Source organism: Falco cherrug, unplaced genomic scaffold, assembly GCF_023634085.1.
Source record: "Falco cherrug isolate bFalChe1 unplaced genomic scaffold, bFalChe1.pri scaffold_108, whole genome shotgun sequence".
In the NCBI taxonomy this organism is placed as follows: Eukaryota; Metazoa; Chordata; class Aves; order Falconiformes; family Falconidae; genus Falco; species Falco cherrug.
In genome coordinates, this window is record NW_026599301.1 from 52,091 (window position 1) to 76,700 (window position 24,610).

The 24,610-nt window shown below is 45.2% G+C and overlaps 1 pseudogene; it reads left to right on the forward strand.

Moving 5' to 3' along the window:
- The window catches only part of LOC129735034 (ankyrin repeat domain-containing protein 26-like), a 42,133-nt pseudogene extending 21,380 nt beyond the window's left edge, over positions 1–20,753 (forward strand).
- The last annotated feature ends 3,857 nt before the right edge of the window (positions 20,754–24,610 follow it).

A 24,610-nucleotide genomic window follows, 5' to 3' on the forward strand; every position in this document is an offset into this window, starting at 1 on the left:
CTTCTCCCTCTCCTGTATTTGCAATGGGTAAGCAACAGGTCCTCTCTTGCCCTTTATTTTGCAGTGACGGTGTTCTGGTAAGACACACAAATACTTGTTAGAGGTTGTTCAGTTAAAACTTGAGTTTTGGTTATGCGTGTATTCCACAGTAATGTGAAGCGTAGCCCCACAACGGACCGGTATGTTACGATATTCCCGACACAGAAAGGTTGCCTTTTCGTGGCTCATTTCATGGCGGCTGTTCTTCCTGCGTGGCTTTATTCAGCTGCGTCATGCTGGTTTTTAGCCATATGTTACCTTGAAGGTCAGGTGCCAAGAAGTAGGTGTAGATGTAAAAATTTCTTTCTTTCAAACATTTTATGTTTGGATTTGGGTTTAAGGAATTTAGGTTGCTTCGGCAAAGCATCATGATTCCTGCAGCACAAATATTTCTGACTCTAAAAGGGTTGAAATGCCATCCTTGACAACTTGATTTCCTAAATCTGGAGAACAGGTACAGTATCTTTCACAATTAAATGTTCAGTGAGGGCTGGAATTTCCCATTCTATTTACTTTGTTACTGTCGCATAGTAATACATTCTTAAAATCTCTTTTTGAGGCAAAGTAGTGGTGTTCTCGTGTTTTCTGTATAGAAGAGTAGCTGCTGTCCACTGCAATCTGCAAAAAGTCATTATGTAAGAGAGTTTATGAGGAGGGAAGCCTCAGAATAGAGTGGAGAGGTGAGGACTAATTGGAAAGAGCTCAGATGACCAGAAGTCATTTTTCAATGCTAGCTAGAAGAGCAGACAGAGTAAAAGGTGGGGGATTCGCATCTTTTTGTGTGCGCTGCACTGCAGGCATCCGTTAATAAAAATGCATGGTAGCAATAGATGACAGGCAACAATACTGGAATCTGGTTTACCCTGTGAATTTTTTATATACGTTTTTTTGAATGGTGGTCTCTTCAGAAGCCTCGGAGTAGGGTTCTGCCAGTGTTTTGACTAAGAATTTCTCCCTGTGCTAAAAGCGAAGAACTCTTGACAGCGAGGAGTCATCCTCTTTCACAATGTTGACAGAAGCCAATAGAAGCCAGTGTTGGCAGAAAATAGACTCGTGAATTACTGCTCCAAGGAAAGAAGAAATTTTACTTGCAACAGCTAATGGGAGAAGTCCTTATCTTTTTAGTTGATGTTTTTGAGTTATTTTTCCAGTGGTTGGAGAAAATAATTACGGACTGGAGTTACTGACACGATGAGAACTGGAATTTTGCAGGTAGAAGAACACTGTAGCCTTTCACCTTTCCTGCTTCTTCCTTGTTCTGTACCCATCATACAGAAATGTCAAGATTGATTAAACCCTATGGAAAAGGGTTCTTAGGGGCTCCAACGTTGTTAAAATCTTACCTAAAAAGGGAGACTTCAGGCTCAGATAGCTGCTGCTGAAAACTTTCCCGTTGACCGTGATGGGCAAGGCTGCAGAGGAGTTAAGGGTTGCTTTTCATTCTAGCAGCATGGCGCCTAGTTTTGAAGTGACTGCACTCTGAAACAGAATCCGAAAGACGAAGACACCTACGTACTCTGAACAGAGAATGTGACTTGCATCCTTAGAAGGCCCGTACAAAAGAAAACCCTGGGTGCTCGCAGGTCTGCTTTTATCCAGCTTTCAGGCAGATACGGTTGACCAGAAAAGCTGGTCATTCAGCCTGTGCTGTGCACAGGGGAGGTGTCACAGCTCTCCTGCATCCACAAAATATCTAAGTCTATCTTCTAAGCAAAATTGTGGTGCCCATGTTACATGATGGGAGTGATGGCGCATATCAAGTTGTATGGTAGGAAGCTGCCTGCATTTTTCTGTTTGTGACCTGAGTGAACACTGGTGAAGTGACAGAAGAAGTCTGGTAAGCGTACCTTCATGGAAGCAGAGTAGGAGCAGCCCCGTCTGTCTGACCGACTGACCACCCGCTGCTGTACTTGGGTGGAGAGGCTCCTAGGAGTAGCACATAGACAATGAAAGTTTGTGAAAGGAGTCACCTGCAGGAGAAAATGCCAAAAGCGAGGTTGGCCCTGTGATTCATCAATAGTAGACCCTTTTGTATTTTTATGATCTTCTGGATTTTCTTCCTGTCTTGCTCGCTTTTCTTGTGCGAAGAATGTTGCGTCCCTCTCTAGCAGCAAAGCTTTGTGCATAGCCGTCTCCTGCTGGAGAGGAGGCAAGAGGTGGCGATCCAAAGGAAATAGCGTGGTATGTTGTGTGCTGGGTGTGAAGAAACCCTCGAATTCAACACTCGCTCCTTAGTTTGTCCTCAGCAACAGAACCGCTGTGCACCTTTTGGGCGCAGGGGTGATGGGGAAAAGCAGAGTGAAATAGAAGGGCTCAGTGTCTCCCCTCTTCCTGCATTTGTAGGTGCCCTGACTGCAGTGGGAGCAGAGGAAGAGGAAGATGCTGAATCTCCCTGGGATTCTGAGGTATTCCCTGTGAAGGACACCGGGGTTCCCAGTGGGGCGGGGGTGGGGAGCGAGATCCAGAAGCACTCGGAGCTTGGGCCCTGCCGCGGCTGAGGCTTATTTCCCCTTCTCCTGGTTCTGCTGTATGTTTGTAACTGGGGGCCCTTGAAATACTTGTGCTGTGTGCTAGCTGCTCAGCGAGGCTTGGGGTGAAGGTAGGTCGAGCTAATGATTTGGGTCTCGTGGCAACTGGCCCTTGCAGTTGGGTTTCTAGTACAGTATTGCGGCAGTGAAGTTCCTTGCTGCTTAAAATAGTCTGAGCTTCTCAGCGGGGCTGGCGGGATTGTTGCTTTTTCACCACACAACTCTGTTCCGCTGACGTGTTCAGTGGTTGCCCTTAGGGTCTGCAGCCTAGACGATGAGCTGCTTTGGGAAAGAGCCTTTCTACCGTTTTGGCCCTTTTTGAGAGTAATGTTCAACAGAGATACCGCACGTGCTGGCTGTGTTTGCCCTTTTAGTTCTTCCTGTCTGTGGTAATGGGTTAGAAGAAAGCGAGCAGAGTCTGTAGCTTACGCCCTCTGACTTTTCTTGTGAGGAAGAAGGAACTCTTCCCCACCCGCTTCTTAAAAATACAAGGCTCAAATGCTGCTGGGTTGTTTTGGTTTTTTTTTTTTTTTGTAGAGCCTTGGTTTCTGTAAGCTTTGTCTTGCTTGTCTTTGTTCAGCCCTTGCAACCGGGAGTAGCAATGTGTTCGCTCCCCACTGCAGGACGTGTGCCTGGGGAACATCAGCACAAATTTGAGTATCGGGTACGAGTTCAGTCGAAAGTTGGGCCCCCCCCAGACCTGCGGTTACGGGTTCGCAACCCACAGCTCGAGTTACCGTGTTAATTCTCTCTTGCGGCTGTGCAGTTTGCCAGCGTGACAGACTAGTTTAGATGAGTTGTGAGGTTTTTGCCCAAGATCTGAAAACACACAAGTCTGCTGTGATTTTCCAATATACTGTGTCTTGACGTGCCCTTTCCAAGGGGCTGATCAAAGGCTTTTGTGATTCCATGCTGTGCAAGTTGGCTTAGCAGGAACATTTTGCGTAGAAATGAGTTGAGAATTTGTACCGATGCTCACGCCCGTGTGTTATGCTCTACAGACGGATTCTGAAAGCCCGGAAGAAGGATCACCTGGTGTGTTGCTTCCAGCTGCAGACAGACACGGAGCACGCTCGCGGATTGTTTCAGGGGAGCGCCAGACTGGTAACTTCGTGGTGGACTAAATGTTTGTCTGTAAACACGTATAGGCTGAAGTGAGCTTTTATCGATGTCTGCCTTAGGAATGCGCTTACGGTGTGGGTGCGCGCTATAGCAGTGAAGTGCTTAGTATTTGTTAATTAACACCAGCTCTCACGGCGCTTGCTGGCAAGTTGTAAGGGAAGTTACCTTGTTTGCGTTGCGTGTGTCCTTTGGATGTGTTTGTATCTCCTTGGGTTCGGGTTCTTGTGGCATAGTGCTGAAAGTGTATGTGGTTTAGGGCTGACCTGTCTGAACACCTGAACGTTCTTGGATGATAACGTAGCAGGAGAAAGCTATGATCTGGCCAAGCACTTTCCCCCCGTCTTAATTTTTGATACCTTGCTGTTATGCTTTGCCTAGGAGCTAAAATGTGACTGAAAGTTCAGGGTTTGTTGTGAAGGGCTTCTGCCTGTAGTTTGTGCCGCTGTCTCTTGAGCATCTGGAGTGTAGAATGGCAGGGAAGTTTTGCTGTTGGCGTAGAACTCTCATCTGAAGGATTTCTCCTTTACTAAATGGTCAGTCCTGCTTGTAGTTTTTTTCTTATTTTGTGTTAAGATTGTTGTCACAAGTAGGGTGATTCAAGATGCACTTTAGGTGTAAGTAAGTAATATGAAGTCATGCTGTTTATAAAAATGTGTGGTTTTTCACTGCAGGTGAGAACTCAGGTTCTACCTTTCATATGTCATCATCAGGTGAAAAAGAAGACGTGAAGGATGGCATTGAATATTATGGTGTGCAGGTATGTAAACCCAAATATTTTGGATTGCAGTCTGATTCAGTAGGCTGTATTATACACTAAGGTAAAGAAAACTTACCAGTCAGTGAATAATGCTTATGGGACATCCTGTAGGTGAAGGCTGCGTTACAGTCTGAAGGAAAGCTGGATACAGTCTTCTTATGGTGGGGTAAAATCCTTGTCACTATGTCGGATGCTTGCTGTTACACTGATTTTTTTTCAGTTGGTTTGCTTAAATTTTGAGGGGTGTTTTTCCTCTTGTGCACTGCTGAGAAACAGTGCGGGCAAATGCGGGTTTTATTGCCTGTGCAAAATGCACGTTCAAGTGAAGAGGGAGATTTGTCTGTAATAGGCTGATGTGTTTGATGAAACATGCCGGTCTTCCTCTTTGTAAGACAAGGATCAAAGAGAACACCTTGAGATGTGGTGACCTTTCTGAGGCTTCCCCAGCCTCTGCAAAATACGCTCTTGTTTGGCCACGCGAAGTGTTTGAAAAGGGTTTTCTCAGAGGGTATCCTAGAGGGGAATAAGGCAGGCGTCCTGCTTGTGTTGGGCGTGCGGGGCAGGGCTGCACAGCGGGGTCTGGCGTCCTCTGGAACACCCGAAGGGACAGCGTAGCAAATGATTTCCACCCCACAGCCGGGCATCACGAGAGAGGGACGTGCCTAATTCTAGGAGGCAAAGCGCAGGACTTAAGGCTGTTGCAAGGCGGTAGTAGTTGGCCAGTGAGCTTGGGAAGGGGGAGGGTGAGACAGGTGGTGTCTGGCTGAGGTGCTCCTTCCCTCTTGTGAGCGGAGGGGTCTTTGCCGCGGGGGAACAGGGCCTGGCTGACGAGAGGAGCGCGAGGAGCGTGAGGGTCTCAGCCCGCTGGGACACCAAGGCTGCAGGCCCTGTTCAGAAGGCAGCACGAGCCGAGGAGGCGTGTGGGCAGGACTGTGACACGGGGCAGAAGCAGTCGGAGCTGTTGAGAAACAGAGCGTGGGGACAGGGGCTTGAGGGGGCTGGGTAGGGTTAAGGCGTGGTGCGGTTTTCCTGCGAGCTTGGGTTCCTGATTCCTGGGATGAGGGCAGGAGCAGGCAGGTTTCCCTAATAAATCCTTTCCTTTGCACCTTGGAGTGGAATTTATTATTTCTGAAGCTTGGGTGAAGAAATAATCCTCCCTTAGCCAGTTCTCTGTGTGGTGAACGGTAAAAAGCTTGTCATGTTCATTCCCGTTGGGTTAGCTTAGGTGGCCGGGGACTGTGCAATGCCAGACGGTAGAGCGCGATGGAGGGAGGAGGGTGGGTGAGGAAAATGTTGGCAGTTTAATGAAAAATGGTATTAAAGCAATAAACCGTGAAAAATAAACATGCTCTGTGACAAATGCCGGCGGTTACAGAAAGCAAGCAGGCTAAAAGGTAAAAGCAACCCTAATGCCTAGGCAAACCTAACCCAAGAAACTGCTGACTCTGAGTCCTTCTCTTGTTAAGAAGATGGTGTGCAGTGAACCTTTCATTTAGTGTCCCTTGATTTTTGTAGTGAAAATGGCTTTCAAAATGCCTTATTTCTATTATAGGATGAGTTTGCAACAGAAATTGCATAGATTAACTGTAATATTTTTTCTTGATAATCTTTCTGTCTGTACCTGTTTACTTAAGGATAAATATATTTTAGAAACTACCAACTTGATAGAAAAACCAGCACATGAAAATCACACTGATAAGGCAGAAATTTTACATCAGAAATTTCACAGCAGAAAATGAGGAATTGCACAGTGCTGACAAGCAGTTAAGTCCAAAACCTTGGGAAGAAAGATATGCAAGAATGTGAGTTGAAAATGAGAAAAGGGAATTGAAAACAAATTGTAAAAATGTTACAGCAGAGCTAAAGCAGCTGCCTGGTGAAATTCATGAAACTGGGAAAACTCCTTCCCTTGTGGAAGAAATGTCAGAAGATGGCTTCAGTGCTGAGCTGAAGAGTTCTCATGTTGTTTTGTCTCATGCAACAGAATCAAGTAACAACTTAGAAAGTAAAGGTGAATTTGGAGATACTAAACTTATGCTAGGTGGAAAAGTACCCAAAATGGAAACTGTAATCCGAGTCTTGGTGTCCTTTCTGATCAAGATAACTGAAATGCAAACATGGAAGATACCTGGAGTACAGATGAAGAAGATTGCACAACCAATATCAGTGATACAAAGATGCCTCTAGCAAAAGGAGAGAGAGAAAAAAAGCGCCTCCTATGGAAACGGAAGAGAATGAAAATGGAAGTAGTAGAAATGCAGTGGGAGGTCCTGAATACTCCCCGAGATACAGCTTTAAAACAAGTCTTTTGGATGACATTTCTAATATTATTCCTAAAATAAGACAGTTCCTACACGTGGTGAAAATGCACTTCTTGTAACAGAGAGGGAACTTGGAAAAGACTCTGGATTTAGTGATGATGTTCCCAGGGACTGCTTTATCGACAACAAAATAGGAGAAACAGAAATGGAAAGTCTTTTTGCAAGTGCTCAGCAATCATGTGTCATGCTGAAAAGGAATCTTGATGAAGAACTAAACCAAGATACGGGAAGATTTAAGGGTAAGGTAGGAATGCTGCAAATAGTATTCCTGGCTTTGGAGAAAGAGAAGGTACAGCTGCCAGAAGAGGTGGTTCACCTGCTACTCTTTAATCTCGCTCCGGATCAACGGTGCTGCTCACTTTAGCTATTCGTCACGAAGGGGAGATGCTTCCTACAAATTGGGTTTTGTTCTAATGGAAATAGGGGACTGGTGAAGAAAGAGGGCAGTGGAGAGTTGTCTTTTCCCCCATTTTTGGAAAACGGAATGCATTATTGTTCCAGTTTAACAATAGGTGGCACTTGGTTCCAGTGCAAGTAGTTATCACTTCATTGCCTTTAAAAGAAATCCATACAATTATATCAGTTCTGATTCTGAATCAAAGAATGAAAATAGCTTCTAAACAGGGTCCTGACTACTAATTCATGTGCTGTGCTATCTGCGTGGTGTGTCTTCATTGCCTTTCACTAAAATTCCTCTTTCCTGTGAAACCAGTTGTGTTTGTGGGTTTGGGATCTTTTTTTCTTTCCTCTCCTTGTTCGCAGATCCACTTGATTTTTTTCTGGTGGTGTTACAACGAACATTGTGCAGTCCTCCTAATGCTTTGTCCATCAGTAATGTTTTCACTTTTTTCTTGTTCCTGTTTTAAGAGACACTATTGTTTTCTTTCTAAGGGCTGTATTTTTGTTATGTCTTGCATGATGAGTGAATTCAAAGTACTTTCAATGGCATAATACACTTTGTAGTGTAATTTTGTGAAAATGCTTCTGTATGAATTACAAAAAAGATCATTTTATATTATTTCAGGGGTAAACCCTGAATTAATCAATCTTGGATGTGGTGTTTCTGTCTTCTAGAAATACGTGAAGCTTAACTTTGTTGTTATAGGTTAAGAAGGAAAAAAGCAAACAAAGATGTTCAAAAGTGCAGGCGGTGGCAAAACAGGAATGTGTGGATAAATTAAATAACATCACTAATCGGCAAATGAAACAAAAGATTACTGTAAGGAAGAATGACTGTTTGAAAATGGAGAGTGAAAACACAATAGAAGAAAAAGACAAAAGGAGTTTTTCATCTGGGGAGAGCTCAAAATTGATTAAAGTGCCAATGAAAGGGTAAGCTAAGGAAATAATCTCTAGCTCTTATTTGTAGTGCTATGTAAGTGTCTTAGGTTTTCTGATACTGTGGTAGTTGAAGTAGTTTCCTCAGTGGTGAAAGCCATAGTGAGTAGTCCACTGCTTCTCAAAAAATGAAGAAAAATTCTTTTTTGACAAAATGAAGCGCACGATGGAGGTTCAAATTTATTGCCTGCTCTAAAAAAAGAAAAGGGGAAACCAAAAGAAAACCCCCACCTAAATCCCTGTGATTTCCATGTCAACACTGAGGTAAAATGCATCTTCAAAACCAGAACTGAAGACTGGAGAAAGCAGTTATTTTTGTAGGAAAAGGCCACCTAGAAAAGAAAAGTAGGAACTTGGGGTTTGCTACTCCTCCCTTTTCTAGGTGATTTTAGTGATCTCCGTGCAGTTGGTGTTTTCCTTTTCATTAAGTTAATATGCCCTTTGTCAGGAGAGGGGAAAAGATGATATTACCAAACCAATCTCAAAAGTCTAAAGAAGGCACACGTATTTTTATGCAGACCTAAGCAGGAGCTTTTTCTGTCTGTCCTTCAAAGGAATCTCTGCTCTAGGTGCTTTCTGTACCGTGGCTATTGGATATAGTCCAGCTTAACCTGGATCTAGCTCAGATTCCACGTGTCCCCCTCACTCCTAGGGGAAGGGTTTTAAATACTTGGGCATATTCCACGATCTTTACAGTCAAGTCTGTGATTTTATCATAGATATTTTTTGTCTCGGTTGTTTCTGGACATCATCTTAAGTATGTCTGTTTCACAGAAATATTTTTTATAAACCTATTCACTTGGTGATTTTTTTTCTTTCTTTCTGTGTAATGCAGTAAAATTGCCCTGAATGCCAAAGGTGCAAAGGAAAGTAAAAGACAGCCTTCAAAGCAGAAGGCTCATCAGCAGATGAGCTCTTCCAGTGGCAATCATGGTCAAGTACCGGATGAGAGCACTTCCAGTGAAACATCTGAGGATGAAGGAAGGTGTGCATATAAGGAATGTTGAAAATAAAACTTACTTAATGATAAAAATTGGCCTGAGAGCTAGAGGCTAGTTTGGGTTTTTGTTGTGTGTTTAGGTTTTTTGTAAACCTGACGCCTATGAAGATTCTTGTTCTTTCATGTGACCACCTGATGTTCTTTCTTGTTCTTTCTTGTTCTTTCCTGTGACTACCTGATGCGCTTTGTGTTGACAAACACTTCACTTTTGTTTAGAGTGCTTTTGAACATGCTGGCCAAGTCAACAATGAGGTCACGTGCACAAATTCTGATTAATTACGTGAGTGTGTGCACAGGCATAGAAGTATTTCATGTGTTTAAAAAGGGTGAGGTATCTCAGTTTTTTTCACTGCAGGTACCTCAGGATTTTTTGCCCTGCTCCCCGCTCCACCTTTTCTCTTGCAGCTGTTCCCTCCTGACTTCTTGCCCACCCTGAACTTACTTGTGTGGGTTGTGGCAAAGTGCGAAAGAGAAGTTGTTGACACTGTTCAGCCCTAGCTAAAAATCTGGTGTGTTAGCAACACTGTTTTGGTCAGAAATCTAACGCACAGCCCTGTGTGGGCTGCTGTGAAGAAAATAAACTGCATCCCAGCCAGACCCAGGACACCAGAGAATCCAAAATTACAGTTCTTTGACCTGTAGGAGAAGGATTCTCAGTACTGAAGGGAGCTGAACCCCTGGTATTAAACAGGGATTGCACGTAGCCGTATAGCTCCATGTCTGTAGCTGTAAGATTTCTGTCACTTTGCGTGAAGTTTAGGGAACAGTTATTTCAACTGTTTGCTTAATATCTTGCAGAAAAATTAGCCTTCCAGTAGACATTAATAGCACACAATAATTGTTTCAGTCTTGAACTATATCTAGCAAAGTTACTATACCAGATTTTAGTTTAATTCAGTTCTGCAATTAAGTTTTCAAAGCTACGGTAGGTATTATTCATAATGCAAAGTAAGCATTTCAGTACTGAAATATATTTCTGTTTTCTAGACCTGCAGCAACAACCAGGAGTGAAAGGAACGAGGTACTGTAAAACTAGTTTCTTGGTAAACAGTCTCTATCAGCTTTTAATCACTTCGATGGGAGCAGTGTTTATGTAGTGATCAACCAGATGTACAAATTGCTGCTGGTACGCAGCTTTATTGTATTTGAGACAAATCTGTGGGCTGTGAAGGAGAGAATGAATCATTCCTGCATTTGTAATGGTCTGTAATACTAGACAGTGGAATTACAGAAAGTACTGTATTTTTTGTAGGTCAGCATACCAATGGAAGTAACTGATGGCCCTGGTTTAACTCACTCATCTGACCCAACTTCAGAGGATGTCCGGTTAGAAGCTTCAGCCTACAAGGAGACTATGCTGCTGTTGGAAGAGCTTAGCGTGGTTCATACGGGTATGTTTTCAAGTCTCTGTCTTCAGCTGTTACAAGTTCCCCTTAAAACATGATTTCTTTGTAGGCACTCCTAAGTATTTTAATTTCATATTTTGATATAGTATCTCTTTGTGACTAGAGATCCCCCTCAAAAGCTGTGAAACTGTCACCTAACCTGAGATGTTGCCTGCATTACCAGCCGATGTGCCTTACGTTATCATTGGTTCTCTGTCTAGTCAGAGCTGGAGAAGCAGTTTCTTGCAAAGTACAGTTCAGCTCCTTCTAATGCGGTCATCAAAAGTCAGCAAGAGCTTTTTCTTCTTTATATCCCCTTGATGTGGTTTAAGCCCAGCCACACCTAAACACCTAAGCACCACACAGCCACTCACTTGTTCCACCCCAGTGGGGTGGGGGAGAGCATCGGAAAGGGAAAAGTGAGAAAACTCATGGGTCGGCACGAAAACAGTTTAATAGCAAAAGCCACGCACGCAAGCAAAGCAAAGCAAGGAATTCATCCAGCACGTCCCATGGGCAGGCGGGTGTTCAGCCATCTCCAGGACAGCAGGGCTCCGTCACGCATAACAAATACTTGGGAAGACAAAGTGCCATCACTCTGGATGTCCCTCCCTTCCTTCGTCCTCCCCCAGCTTTATATGCTGAGCATGATGCCGCGTGGCATGGCACATCCCTTGGGTCAGCTGGGGTCAGCTGTCCCAGCCGTGTCCCGGCCCGGCTCCTTGCGTACCACCAGCCTGCTCGCTGGTGGGGTGGGGTGAGGAGCAGAAAAGGCCTTGGCTCTGTGTGGGCGCTGCTGGGCCATAACGAACACATCCCCGTGCTACCAACCCTCTTTGCGGCACAACTGTAAAACATGGCCCCGTACCAGCGACTGCGAAGAAAATTAACACTATCCCAGCCACAACCAGCACCCCCCTCAACAGCTAATGACAAAGAGTACAGCAAAATAATGGCTTTGCTTAAAAATAATAAGTACATATATATAACAAATTTCAACTGTCATACGATGCTTGCATATGTGCACAAGGCATTATATAAACATAAGCATCACTTACTAGGGCTCTTAAACTATGCTAAAATTTCATTAGGCAAGTGTTAACCTTGGCCGAAGGCCAAACTCCCCCCCCAGTGCTGCCACTGCCCCTCCTTGACAAAACGGGGCGAAAAAGCTGGTGGGTCAGTGTGAAGGCAGGGCTGTCACTTCCCAGTGACTGTCACTGGCAAAACAGACTCCACCGATTAAAATACATTTGGATAGTGAGAAACAAAGACCCCAAACCTGAGAAGGACACGTCGGCACCCCCCCTGCTCAAGCTCTGCTGCGCTCCTTCCCTGCCACCTCCCCAGGCAGCGCGGGGAGGCTGCGGTCGGCAGTCGGGACGTAGCAGTTTCTCTGCTGCTCCTTCCTCGTCCCTTTTCCCTGCTCCAGTGTGAGTCCTCCCCCAGGCTGCAGTCCTTTGGGGAAAATCTCCTCCAGCCTGGGCCCTCCATGGGTCGCAGGTCCTTCGGGAAGGATCCGCCTGCTCTGGCACGGGGTCCTCCGCAGCACTGCGCTGTGGGTATCTGCTCCAGCATGGTTCTCTCCGGGGCTGCAGGGGAATCTCTGCTCTGGCACCTGGAGCAGCACCTCTCCCTCCTCCTTCGCTGACCTGGGTGTTCGTTTGCGGGCCTGGTTTTCACATGCTTTTCCCCTTCTCTGCCCGTGTGGTGGTTTCGCCCTTTCCTACGTTTGTTTTTCCTGAGGAGCTGCCAGCACGGCTGAGAGGCTCAGCTGTGCCCTGCGGTGGGTCCATTGAAACCGTCCATGGCCAGCACGGGGCGACCCCTGGCTTCTTCTCACAGGGACCTTCCCACTAACCTGCCACCTGCACCTAATACAGCAAAGCACTGAACAGCTTATACATTGGGCAGTATTTGTGCAGCTTTGTGTCTTTTCTGTCTCAAAACAGGTTCTGCTACTTTGTTGAAAATGCAAAACATGCTTCTTGAATATGAACAGAGAATAGAACGTCAGAAAAATCGGAATAAAGCGCTCTCAAGAGAAGTGAGGAAATTGGAAGATGAAAGGGAGGAGTCACAGTTCAGAGCGGAGAAGACTCAAGATTTGAAATCCGTGTTGGCTCACCAAGAAGCGGAATGGAAAAGGGGTATCCAAAGCCTTAGGTATGTAAATTGTGGTCTGATAATGTATTATCTTGTCAGTGGTTTTGTTCCGAAAGACACTGATGGTGCAGGCAACAGGATGAGAAGTTTCCAGTCTTTTGGGTTTGGGTTTTTTGAATCCCGTGGGCCAGTTATGCTATGAAGTACATAATGTGAGAGGGGAAAAACGTCCGGATACCAGCTCCATGTACAGTCTTCTGGATGTTGTTCTAACTTTGTTTTCTAGTAAGAAAAGAGCAAGAGAGTGTGTACGGGGAAATCAGATTTATAAGAGAGATCTGAGAGATGGTTGGGTGTGGGTTTTTTTTTCGTTTTGTCCTCGCAGCTTCAGTTGGCCTATAATACTAGGATTTCTGGTAACTCCACCCAGTGCAAGTCAAACCAGAGCTTAGAGCATTTGTTTGCTTACCTGTTTGTTTGTTGGAAAGGTCAAGTTTGGGATCGCCCCTTTCCCCACACTCCTGAGCTAGACCCGGAGGTGTGAGGTTTCTCATCGCTGTTGACATCACGTCAGACAGGGGTGGCCAGCAGGCACCGTAGGCAGTTGAGCAAGGACAACTGCAGAGCCCTGGCCTGGGAGGGGAGATCTCCTCGTGGTGATCCCCGGTGGGATGGCGTGGCTGGGGAGCTGGCCCAGCAGGGCCAGGTGGCCCAGGCAGAGAGCGAGCTCAGCAGGAGCCACCGTGAGCTGGCAGCTGGGGCGGCCCGCAGCGGCCTGGGCTGTCTGGAGGGCAGCAGTGCCAGGGCACTGGGGGCAGGGAGTGCCCACCCCTCCTCAGGGCTTGCTGAGCTGTGTCTCGAGCCCGGGGTCTGGTTTTTGGCCGCCCAGCCCAGGAGATCTTGCCCAGCCCGTGTGAGGTCGGCAGGGAGATGCCGGGCTGGTGCGGGGGCAGGAGCACCAGCCCTGTGAGGGGAGGCTGCGGGAGCTGGGCCTGGGGGAGTTGGGCCTCCCAGCGCGGGGGAGGGGAGTACGAGGAAGACGAGGCCGGTCCCAGCTTGGCCTGGGTTTGACTTCAGCAGGTGTTCAAAATCCTCAAGCATCTGTCAAGTATAAAGAAGTAGTATTTTCATTCTAAGTGAATTCTCCAAGCAGCGTTAATTTGTACTTTCGAAAGTTACACTTTTTATGAAATTACACTAGAAGTTATATGTAAAGCTTTTTCCTTGCAATATACGCCATTCAAATACAAACGTTTGTCAGTCTTTCAAGTAATTTTAGTGGTGGTTGATTCTTGTTTTGCAGAATTTCTAAAGCAGGCTTTCAATTGGCAGTTCTTCCCTTACGCTGACACTTGATTTTTTAAATTTTTTTTTTTGTTCACTGTTGCGAGTATATGGGAAAAAATAGTCAAAATAATGATCAAACACAAAGCTGCTTGCTTGTTTGGGTACCGTGGGCACACCATGGACCGTTTTTTACCATGTCAGTGCTTATTGCTGATTGTTTCAGTTGGTAAAGAAGCTGACCTTCCATAAGGCTTTCCTTGTAAGTCAGCTTCAAAATGAAATTGCTGTAGTTTCTCCCAGAGGTAGATCCGACTGGGGTTTAAAACTGTTTTCAATTGTATTCAGCTTAAACCCCATGCATTTCTGAATCTGGTTTTGAACACTGACATCCTTCTGGAGTAAACAGAAGCTGCTTGTTCTGCCTGTGGTCAGCAGTTGTTTTAGACTTACAGAAGGCTTGCTGAAAAATTGTTGGGTCTGCCATAGGTAAGTGGCGTGCTGATTCACCAGTATTGCTTCTGGTCACTGAATCCGTAATGTGTAGGCAATGCTCAGTATACTAAGAAAATGTATACTAACCATAGTAAAAGTTTACGATGCTTTGATCTGATGAGACAACAAACTCCTTTTTCAGCAAAATGGCTGTAATATGAAGATGGATTTTTTAAATTTTATTATAGAAGTGTGCACACTGGTGTGTGTTTCCCTATACAAACTTACAAATAACTGATAAATCACTCAAAGTTTTTTTTTCTGTATCTTGTAAACTGATACCATGCACAATGGCATGAAGTTAGAATTCTTTAAAAAGTTGAAAAGTACAGTAAAAATATGAACTCTGAAAACGTTTAACATTTTTTATGGTTTGAGTTGTCTCTGCAAGTTCATCATGTGGAATATCTACTTTTATATCAGTGCTTTTGTTTCTCAAATACTCCGTTAAATCCCAGATCTTCTTTGAAACAAGAAGAAGAAAAGAGGCTCAGAGTAGAAGTGCTGTGTGAGAAAAGGAGAGAAGACCTCCGAAGGAAAGAAGATCAATGTTGTAAAGAGATGGAGGAGAAACAGAAACTTGAGTTACAGTCTAGGAATTTAGAAATGGAGTTAAGAACACTGAGAAGGCTCTTGAAACAGGTCTATTAAATAATGAATTAAACTCTTTGTCTTATTTTCTGCTTCTTTTCAATTGTATTCCAGTATGCCTAGAGAAGGAGGCGCTTTGTTCACGGAAGAGGCGTTGGATAACAGTTGTCAAATTTTGAGAACAGTAGAGTACAGTTGGTTCACAATTGGGTGGTTGGTTTTTTTTTTTTTGCTTTGCAGTTTATTATTCCCTTTTTCCTTTTTCAAAATTTAGGTTTCATTTGTATTTCAGGCAAAGCCTGACCTTTTTTTGAATTACTACAAAACATCCTGTATTTCGCCTTCTTAAATTTTCATAAGAAAATTTAAATTTATTTATTTATAGGTGGATTATCATAACGGTGGGGAATCAAAAATGTTTTCAAGTATGCAAGGGAGAATGGGAAGATGTATTGCTAGCTCTGTTTTTTCTTAAGATGCAAGCAGTTTTATTGTATTACTGCAGGTTGAAGAGGAACGTGATGAAACACAGAGACAGCGCTCTCAGGAAAAGAGGGCCAGAGCCCTTCAAGAAGGAATTTTGAACAACCACCTTGGGAGACAAAAGGGACTAGAAGAAGAGACAAGAAGATCTATCGGAAAAAAATCAGAGGTAAGCAGATTTTTTTTCTAATAAATTACATTTCACCATGTTTGTTTTAAAGTCATAATAAATCTTACATAACTTTTTCTGTTTCTTGATGTTTATTTACTGTTTACCAGTGTAACTTATCTGGGTAAATACCTTTCTTGTTTTCTCTTATGTCTAAAAGTTCTGGAAAGCAGCATCACTCCTGTATGTACCTGAATTACTTGTGCAAGTCGGAAGCTAATAGAAGACACTATTTACCCCGTTTCTTAACCTATCTGTTATTTTCCATTTCATAGACATTTTGTCATCGCTTTTTAGGCTTTCTAGCAGTGAAACACCTAGCTACCTATGGCAAGGTTGACCAGGAAGAAAGTTGTTTGACAGTGTTTGTGTTTCCATTGCTTTTATTTTTTAATTAGTTATTCCCTTATTGAACTTACTTCAAGTATGCCTTTCTTTGCCACCTCCACATAACTAAAATTTTATGATCGACTCTCAGCAATGAATTCAACTCTCTGTAAGAGTTAGAGTAACTGGAGGAGAAAAAGCAATCATAAACACTGTATTAAAAAAGATCTTGAAAAGAGTTTACTGAATTTCCTAAAGAATGTGCAGTGCCTTGAAGCCTTTTTGTTCTTGGCTGTGCTGCCCAATAAATGTAGGGTGAATGTGTTTAAGTGGGAAAAAGTTATACATACAATAAAGAGGAAATATACAGGACTATTGCATTCCGAGGGTGATTGAGTCTTATAGCTAACTTTCAGTAATACAAAAGGATAAGTGTTCAGAAGACATTTGAGAAGGAAAATACCCTTTCTGGCCTTGTTTTTACCAGATCTGTAGCACAACTAATTCAACCTTAAAGGCAGTATTATAAAGGCATGCACATACAAGAAAGCGCTGTCATTTTAAAAGCTTTGGTTGCTGGTTTAAGGGGGGAAAAAAACCGTAACTGTATATTTGGGATGTTCATTTAGGTTTTAAGGATATGTTGCACTTCCGTTGGGTACGTACGTTGTACATGTGCATGGGTTCACAGAGTAGCTTATTGCCTGAAACTTCATCTTCGGAGTCATGCTTCGGTACTAGAAATGTTAAAATGCAGTTTATTGCTGCAGGTTTTTTGTAGATTCATTTCCCAATTGGCTCTTTATTCATTTTCCCTGTCATTCAGGAATCCAGCACTGATAGAGAACAGGATCTGTTGTACAAGAATCAGTTACTACAAGATGAGATTGCTATGCTAAGGCTAGAACTCACTCAAGTAAGACTTAGGCACCAGGAGGAACAAGGAAAATATTTAAAGGAAAATGAGACCTTGAAAGAAAAAAATGAAGCTCTCAAAAAGGAACTTAAACTGCACAAGGAAGCATTAAGACAAATGTTTTTTCAGTTCAACGCGGAGCTGGACTTAGTAAAGAGAGAATCTGCAGTGCTGACTTCCAAACTTGAGCAGACAAACAAAAGCAAAGACAGACTAGAGACAGAAATTGAATCATTGCGTTCCTCCCTGAACGCTGCAGTTCAAGAACTTAAACTTCATTTGTCATCAAAAAGCAATGCTGAACGAAGATTTCCCAGAGAACGTGATGAATGCCTTTGCTTGCAAGTCGAGCTCCATCGTGACCTCTCTGATGTGCAAGAAACCAACAAGAGCTTGTCTCTGCAGCTGTGTAAAGCTAAAAGCAAAGCTAATAGGCTAGAAAATGAGCTTCACCAGTTGAAGCAAATGCTCGGAGAAAAAGCTTTGCTTTTAGAAATGACAAAAAAGAATTAAGTCAAGGCCAGTGTCGGGCAAAGGAATGTGATCATGCTCGACAACTTGAGAAAGATCCAGTAAGCAAACTTGTAATAAAACAGGAGTCCCTGCAGGAGCGATTGGCCCAGCTCCAGAGTGAAAACCTTCTTACTCCATCAGCAATGGGAAGAGATGCAGAACAAGAGGATCATGAAAGAAAAAATAGCGGATTATGGGCAGGAGCGTTTTAATGACATTTTCAACAAACTTAGAGCTGATACAGAAAAGCAAGTTTATCTAATAGAAGAGCGAAACAAGGATTTAAATGCCAAGCGTACTGATTTAAGGGAACAAGTCTTTAAATACGAGACTGACGTAGTAGAAAGACAGGTAAAGTATATGTGTAGAAAGAACAATTTAAAGTTTGTCCGTTCTTGAAATTAGTTTGTTCCTCCAATGTATCCGGTGTAAGTTACATGCATGGGACCAAAGAATACTCATTTGTTCTGGTTTGTTATGTTTCCCTCGGAATTGCGGAAAGTTTTGGCAACGGGGATATTAGTCCTCAGATCTAAGCAGAGAACAGAAAAAAGGTATCCAAGTCTAAGCTTTGATCAAGAAAGGTGATTCTTCTCTAGAACTTTTTTCCATCTATTTTCCTTAGTCCATGTTATGCCCTATAGAATAGTCTAAAGTATTTGATGGTTTTGATGTAAGTATTGCACAGATGACCTGAATGAGAGTGGTATAAAAGGAGGAACCATCCAATACACGAGGGCTGAGAAATGAAGATACAGAGAAGTGAAGTGGTTGGGGCTAGATTTATATGAAGCTTCTATAGAGGGGAAAAAAGAGGTTCTCTGTAAGCTGCTATCAAGATTGAAGAGTATTAGTAATGTCCAGCTGTTGATTTCTGTATGTGTTTTGAGGGTTCTGAGGGGCCTGCCTGTTCCTCAAAGTTCATGTCAGACGGTGACCTTAAGCTTTCTCTTCTATGATGTGTAGCCACACTCCAGCAGTACTGTCAATCATTGTAAACTGTGACTTGCTTTGTATTCTTACTACCAAAATAATGGGTTCCTTTTGAAGATCATGTGAGAGAGTGTGTGTGTGTTATATGTATATAGCTATATATATATAATGAGCTATCCAGATTTTTGTAAACCTAATCTATCAGTATTTCTAAAACGAGCTGAGTAAGAAGACTACAAGAGGATGTGATTCAACATACCCTTAAAGTGTATCTCAAAGGAGCTTTCAGATATTTGTATTCATTTAATTGTATTTGTATAGTGAAGAAACAGAAGAAAGAACAATCTAACACAAAGTCCTGCCTTCAGTCACCGGAGTAATATTTGCAGTCAAACTGTGGCTCTTAGATCACAACAGATTTCTTTGGGTTTTGTTAGGCAAAAAATACCCGATTGCAGTGTGTTCCTGTGTATTGTTCAAGGAAGAACAATACCTGAGCCTTTTTTATGTGTTAGGAAACAGAAATCCTCATGAACAGCTGCTGATAGTTGAAGGTGCTCAGCTGAGAAAGATGATGAGAGGTTCATCATCTGTGCAGATGCCTGCTGGTGGCAGGCAAAATTTCATACCTTTGGGTTCAACCTACAGACAGGTCTAATTGTATAATAAAATAAGTTAAAGGCGTATTTCATGTTCTTAGAACTTTCTTCATGCTAATTTAACTGTTTCGTTAGGGCATGTTTGGACAACTGCAGCAGGAGCTTGCTGCTGCACTTAAAAAGCAATCTATGCCAGAAGCTTCACTTGAAGTTACTACACGCTACCACAGTGACCTGGAGAGAGACAAGCTGCGCTTGCAAAAGGAGTTGGAAAAAAAGGTGAAAACTAAGGTAGTTAATGTCTGTAACTATATGAATAAATCTGAGTGTAGCTGTTGAAAGCAGGAGCGAATGTTGTCCTTTTGCACCACCTTTTGCAGTGTTCTTACGAAAACTGAAGTATAGAGGGAACCAGAGGAGCTTTGCAGGAAAGCTGTAGGGTGATTCTGTGTGTGTGTGCATGTCATCTTATCCCCCAAAGTTGTAACCTCATCCTGTCGCTTCTAGAGTATTCCTTCTTCCCACCAGCTCCAGCTGCTGTTCTTGGTTATGGTTCCTAAGGTGTGTTTTACACTCCACACCAACCTTGGCCATAGGTCTTGGATGGGTGGAGGAGAGCTTAGGCCTGTTTCTGTGTAAGTTACTGCATTCTCCTGCGCTCTTGTCTTTTCCGGCCACCTTACTTTTTCTTCTGCCACTGTTGCTTTCACAGACGCAGAAGCAGAACATGCTGGCTCTGACATCCAAGGACTTGCACAGCACGTGGGAGGAGCACTTGAAGTCAAGATCCCACCTTGAAGAGCGCGTTGCTCAGCTGGACGAGGAGAAGGCTGAACTGTTGCAACAGGTGAGCCCAGAAAATTCTCCAGGCACCGAGCCAATACCCAGGAGAACCACATACACCTTCTGGTCAGGTTCTTACGTATCATTGTTTTCTGTTATCCCTGCCATTCAGGCTGCGAGTACCTTATTGTTTGGGGGTCATGGAGGAAGCAAATAAAAGCTAGATGGGTATCCTTGTGTAAGTTCTGGAGTGGCTCTGTTGGGAAGAGTTCCCAGTGTGGTTTGCTATCAGTTGAGCACATCGAGCAAGGCCACAGTTCCCAATTCTTCCTTGGATTTTGTGTGGTCATCTTCTGACCCCTTGGTTTCTGGGCAGGTTTAAAATGCTTGATGTTTCCAGTGCGTGTGTGGAGGAGCTGCTGTATGTTTTCAGCGTAGCGGGAGCTTAAAAGCCTTGCAGAAAAACATACTGAAGGAATGCTGGGTAAATGAACGAGTGCTTGGGAAACAAGCAGCGCCTGCCAGTTGCCAAGGGACAGCCTTCCCCTTTTCTCCTTTTCTGTAGAGGGAAAATGGAAGTACAAAGTCAAAACAGCTGCCAGCTCTTCTCTGGTGTGGCTGAGAAAACACCAAGAGGAGGAAAACCAGCATGTGGCTAAGTAAATGGCCACACAGAAGAGGTGGAGGTAATGGCCGAGGGGAATAAAATGTTGAAGAACTCCAAAAGATCAGATTCCTCCACAAGCCCCTGCCTGCTGGTTGCTGGAAGATCCCATGAAAGCTTTGGATGGATCCATGTTCTCCCATGAAGTGCATACCTACGTAATCCCTACTATGAGCAGAGGCACTGCCAAAAGTGTTCTCCAGCATCTTTTCCACCTGTTATGTCTAGAAGAGGATGGCCTTTGCTTCAGCGAGGGCATCTGTTTCTGTAGTTACGTATTGGTCTGTTTGATGTGAAACCTGAAGGGATGGAATATCCTCAGGAATTCCGTCCCATGGCATTCTGTGGAACGTGGCTAACGGATAGAGACGTCCGGCAGCTTCTCTGTGGAGAGCGCTAGATGCACAGACTGTACGTAGGTATTTTTCCTGTGCTCTGTTTGTGTGATACACTTTCAAAAGAGAAAAGAAAGATGTGAGAGTGAAAGAAAGGAAGTGAAGAAGCTGGTAGAGTTGAAACGCCCAGCTGAACTACGTCTGGCCCAAGAAATGAAAAGAAACCTCGATCTGCAGAAAGACTGTAAGGGGGACGGCTTTTTAGCGTGGTGAAGAGGTATCCGTGCGTAGAAGTCATGTTTTATTAAACTTTAGTGTAAAAATAGGTGTACCTAACTGTGAGCAGATGCCGGCCTCGTGTTAGTTCTTGCAAGGTACTTCTGTACACCACCCCCTAGTTTTCACTAGCTGCCAAAACAACTGCAGGTGCAGGTTGCCCTGCAGTTCTCCTGGGAAAAAGGGAGTCTTTCATTCCTCTTTTCAGGTGAAATCTGGACTCTCCAAGTGTATGTGGCACAGGAATACTGGTTTTTCCTGGTAATTCCTGGTGTGTCAAGCACGTTAAAGATGAAGCAAGCGGTGTCTGTGCTGTTTACATGAGAGTATGTGAAAAAGTCCAGTTTTGTTCCTTTGCTTCATTGTTTTCATGACTAGTTTGCTGTGCAGGTTGAAGAGGCTGCTGAGCAGAGCTACGAAGGAACTAAGGGTGTATGAGGAGAGAGGGGGACTGTCCCAGCTTAATTTGCAGGGAAAAGTGAAGAACAGGTATTCTGAAGTGGTCAATGAAATTGGCAGATTAAGAACAAAGGTGAGCTTTGCTTTGTTTGGGTTATTGTGGTGTTTTTTCTTGTGAAACCTTTGTTCTTTCTTTATACTTCTTTTCATATTGTTGACTTTTTTTCTTGGCTGTATTTCTGAAATTATTTGGCTGTTTTTTGATGTTCCTTCTATGGTCACAGTAGTAGGCGACTGTAATACTGATGTAGCTCTTAGGGGTAAAGACGGAAGTGTTACGTACACAGCAGTATCTGCGAGGGCACATCAGGGGTAGGCTGTCCTGCAGAGGAAGGGCAAAGCAAGAGCCACAGCAAGGCTGGCAGGGTCTGTGACCACACAGGCCAGGGATCAGCCCCACAGGCCCTCACCAAGAAGAGCAGAAGAGTTCTGGGGACAGTAAGCAGAGTGCGCCAAGAGTGCAGATCACCAGGCCGGTCCATAGGGATGGGCAGGTCTGCAGTCCTACTGGGCCGTCACGTCCATGGGTGAGGGTCAGGGCTGAGAGCAGTGAAGGCCCAGCACAGGCCTGGCTGCAGCTTGAGGCCGTGGCAGCATCGTCGGGCTCCGACGGATGCATTCCCTCTTGGAAGAGAGGGGAGTAACGCCACCATCACTCGGAACAGCTCTGTGCAGTTGGCCTTGCCCAAGGTCACCCCCTGAAGGCTGTCTCGGGCACGAGTTGAGCAGGAGGCAGGTGGGGGTTTGCTTTTCGGAATGGTGTCTTTGCTTCCCAGGGCACAATGCAGTGTGAGGTGGTGCGGAAGAAACCCTGTAACTTGTTGCTTACTAATATCTGACTCAGTCCGTCTTTCCCTTGTCATGGAGGCCCAGAAGTAGAGTTCCCAGAAGTGCTTCTGAGGTTGCTCTGGGTGATAGATTCTGGTTTTTAATTTTGCATCCTTTCTGTCTAATAATAAACAAACAGTTCCTGTTGTGCCCTTAACACTATATCCACAGGACCCATCAGCACTCCCTTATCTTCCAAGCCTGAAACTGAATTTCAGCCCAGGCAGCTACCAAAGTCCCTACCAACTAAAACTGGGTAATCACGGGGGGGTTTAATACCATTCTGAAACATTTGACATTGCACAGGAACTGTAGGGTCTCCTGGTCTTGGCTGGGGAATGACCTGTAAAAAACCCAAGTTTTTGTGGCTGAGCATGCGTGCACTTGAAAAAGGACTAGAGAAGAAATACTTCCTCCTGGAAAGAGCACAGAGATGGATTGTGTTTACTCTGTATTGCCACCTTGTAAATAAATTCCTGCCTTTCTTCTAATGTTTGGAAGAAAACAAATACACCCAATTAAAAAATGCATTTTGCTCTCCATTCCCCCATTAAATGGTCAGACTGATTACAGAGGTGCTCTTGAAATGGCTGCTGCTCATAGCCATTTCCCAAAACTCATAGAATTCAGGTTTTGCAACCTGAATTTACTTGGCTGTGTTTTCAACAAAAGTCTTTTTTCTGTCTTTTTAAAATTATTATTTATTATAGCTTTTCCTTCTAGGGATCATGTCTACAATAACAGAACGCTGCTAATACACTGAGGATCAGCTAAGGAAAGTGACTGTACATCAGCCACTTTGGTCGGCGAGAACACTGCCAGAGCGAATAGGCTTGATAAAGCTGTGAAGGCTCATTCCAGAAAGCAAAATGAAGGTTTTAGGAGCTGTACCATTATTAGCGATGAAGAAAAAGAAGGTATTTCAAAGGGCTGAATCTTCTCCCTAAAAAGTGGTACCAGATTCCTGTCCTGTTGTCATCAATATTTTCACTGCTAATCACAGTGAAGTGTGTCCCTCTCTCTGATTGAGGATTTCTTTCCCATCTCTCCGTTTTTCACAAACTCATTGGCAAGAGACAGTTTCTAAGAGGAAGAAGTGTGCTGCCAAGGTGTTCCATGAGTCAAACCATCTAGGGTATACTGGACTGTGACATCACCCCAAAACCTTATGGTAATTATAATAAGGTTTCACCACGCTGAACTACCTAGCGGCATCACCACAGCAGTAGAATAGGAGGATGGTTCCCAACTTATCTACACCAAAGGCGTGACCTGTCTTTTGATTTCTGGACCACGTTTCCATACCCTCAGTGCGCGTTTGTGTTCTTTTGTGGCAGTGCCAGCTCGGCCACATTTACTGGAAAGTAACTTTCTGACCCTGTCATGGCAAGGCAGGTAACTAGATGGTGCCTACAGCCCCCCCCAGCCCCCCTCCCGCTATATTAACCCTTGCTGTTTGTTCCTTTGGCATCCATTTGCCCAGGGCTAACGATGGCACACAAGCAGGACTGCTCAACAAGCTAGGAGGCAAATTGCTCGCAGAGCTGTTTTGGCCATAACTCCCTGACGAGATGCCCTTGCCCTGAACGACAAGCGCTTCCCAGTTTGAGCCATTTGCTTTTAAAACCGACTCGCCCGAGCCCCCCAGCGTGCTCGCAGCGCGGGCCCCGCCGGGGCCAGCGGGGAGCTGCTGCTGCCCGGTACGCCGGCACCCCCCGGGCTTCCCGGCAGCGGCCCGAGTGCTCTGCGGGGGGCGCAGCGCCGCCGCCACCCGCCGCGCCTCTCGCTGCCCCCGGCCCCGCTCGGCAGCGCCGCGGCCGGGCACCGCGCAGGAGCCGCCGGGCACCGCGGGGCAGGAAGTGACGTCACTCGCGCTGGACACGCGCCGGAGCAGACCCCGCCCCCGCCAGCAGAGCCCGCCGGCCGTTTAACCGCCGCGCTCGCCGCTGAGGGAGGCGCTGTCCGCCGCTGCCGCGCTGAGGAGCAGCCTGTGCGCTCGGCTTCCCGCCCTCTGGTGGTTCGCTCCGTAGACAGCCGTACCGGGCCGCTGCCCGGGGCCCCGACCCCCCGGTCCCTGCCCCGGGGTCCCCCCCCGATCCCCCTGCCCCGGGGGCCCCCCCGATCCCCCGATCCCCCTGCCCCGGGGGCCCCCCCGATCCCCCGATCCCCCTGCCCCGGGGCCCCCCCCGATCCCCCTGCCCCGGGGCCCCCCCCGATCCCCCGATCCCCCTGCCCCGGGGCCCCCCCCCGATCCCCCGTCCCTGCCCCGGGGGCCCCCCCCCGATCCCCCGTCCCTGCCCCGGAGGCCCCCCCCGATCCCCCGTCCCTGCCCCGGAGGCCCCCCCGGATCCCCCGTCCC